Raw genomic sequence first — 2,500 nt, forward strand, 5'->3', positions numbered from 1 at the left:
ACAAAATATATATATGTATATATATAGATAGATCCCTTTGCTCACCAGGCCCCGGATTGTCCCACTAGGTCAAGCCCGACCCTGGCGCGATGAGTAGCATTCAACTTTTGCAATTTTTGAACCAACCAACAACACAACTTTCAATGTTTCAATCGTTCCGAACGGTTGTGTTTTCGGGCGGACCGATCATCGAAATGGGCACCGAAAGCCGATGAACCGGGAAAACAGATAGACTTCTGTTGGACTGCCCGGTCCTGGCCTTTGCTTTCCCCTTTCCTACTGCCGTTCGATTCGGTTTCGTTTGTCCAGTGAAGGACAAATGGCTGTTTGCTCTCGCCGGTGCTTCTGCACTGTCACTGTTTGAATTTTCCTGAAAGAGAAAAACTTTTCTTTTTGTTGCACTGGATCCGGACAGTCTTTTTTCCGGAGCACCCAAACTTATCCGTGGGAGGAGAGGGAGGAGGAGAAGCGTGGGATTGGGCTCCAAAGGTCCCCGCCGATCGGAATTCTGAGCCTCGTAAAAGGTATTTTTAATTAAGCAATTTATTAATCCAACAAACACTGATGGCGATTAGTTGGAAGTGAGTTAACCGGGGGAAAAACAAATAGTCATCGTTACTTCATAATGGCTAATTCTCACAAAACAGGGCCGAGGAGGGATTGTGGGGGAATAGCCTGGCTGGCAAATGGAGAGGGAAAGCAATAAATTGGAAAATAAATTTATTTCGAATCCTTTCGGCACACAGCAACAGTGAGGGGGGGCTGGAGTTTTGGGAACCGGGTTTCCAATAAACAGGCCATCAATCTACAGCGGGTCCGGTTGTTTTCCAATTTAAAGACCGGCATTCCAATGATGACGATTACCTGGAAGGCCTGCAGGCAAAGGCGATGTGCCCTCACCACCTAACTGCCCCCGTATTCGATTGGATGGTAAATACTGAATATCGGAGCGGAAGAACAATTAATTGGTCGTTTGCAAATGGGTTGCAATCGCTATCGGTAAACTACATTCCCAGCCTGAAACGAATACCATTTCTCAGTGGTAGCGCCAGTGCTATCATCACTCCTAATAAACCAGCCTGTTTAAGCCGGACACTTCAGCAAATGCATATTCAAATCCGTTCTCCATAAAATGTTCCCCCAACGGACCATGTTCGCCAGCAGCCGTTTCACGTTTCGAAACATGCTGCCGCTGCTGCTACTGATGCTCCTGTAACGTTCTGCATAGAGAGAGCGTATAGCGCCAGCAACCATGGATCCGTAAAGTGAACAAAAAAGAAAGAAAGCAAAAGAGAGTGAAGCATTAGTGAGACCTACAAAGTTCATCCACAGGCTGGCAAGAGCATCAGCCAACCGGCCAGGGGATAGTGTAATCGCCAAAAATACAACAGTCAACAAGGGTGAGAAAGTTTTAATTTAATCTGCCCATGTACTCTCCCACCGTGCATGGCGGCGTGGGAGGGAGGATGACTAAAAGCTCGGCCGCTCGACTTCGACTCGACTTCCACTGATGCACGTGATGCATTACGGTGCAAAGTGCATAGAAGAAAGAATCGTTCCATCGCACGCGGCGTTCGATGGTGCGCTGTGTCAAACTATATATTGAACAAAGTCCGTAATGTCGTGGGTGCGTGAGTCGCATATGGTAATCTTCATCGCTCGCGCGCTTCTATCATCGGTGGGAAAAAGGATGAATCCGACCGGAAGTGAAAAGTAATGGACCACGTGTACCGCAGTAGTTCACGCTGAAAGTAAAGTTGTCTCACACCTCGCCCGCTGCGTGCTGCGATCATAAAACAGGGAAAAGAAATGTGTAAAACGCGACGTAAATGAGACCCGCACTTCATCCACCGCCAAAAGATCAAAGCTGGCCAGGGTAGTGCATTGTTTAAATTATTCATCCCGCGTAACGATCAGCAGCAACCGTAAAGAGAGGGAACCGCAAACTTACGGTGAGAACATCCGAGCAAGAAAGATTCGCCCTCTCCATCCTATCACGCAGGACCCCCCACTGGTGCTGGTGCGGGTGTCGTAACTGCGGGGTAGTTCGTAATCCGTTCTCCAGCACGGCGGGTGGTGGCACCACGACCACCTGCCACCAACCACACTATTGCACCGACCGACGGCGACGGCGCTTGCGGCCAACAGAAACTAAAACACAAATAAGATGAAAACCTTCAAACTTTGCTCTTTGCGTCTTAATTAAACTTTTGTAAAGCAGATTATGTCTTATGTCGGTGTAGTGGGTGGGACATGGTCTCGCAACGTTTTGGGTACTGTGGGGAGGAGAAAAGGGGGCACGCGGACTCGAACAACATCTCGCACTGGGAACGATGTGTAGTAGCTGATGGCGGCGAAAAGTAAAAGCACAGCAAATTGCTTGCTCCATGGTAGTTTTGCTTTGGTGATCTTGTCTTGTCTTGAAATCATCCAAAATCCCGCCAAACCACAGTTGAGATAGCGTTTGGCCTGTTGTCTCATGTTGGTTGGTTGCAGATGG

This window comes from Anopheles aquasalis, chromosome 2, assembly GCF_943734665.1.
Source record: "Anopheles aquasalis chromosome 2, idAnoAquaMG_Q_19, whole genome shotgun sequence".
NCBI lineage: Eukaryota > Metazoa > Arthropoda > Insecta > Diptera > Culicidae > Anopheles > Anopheles aquasalis.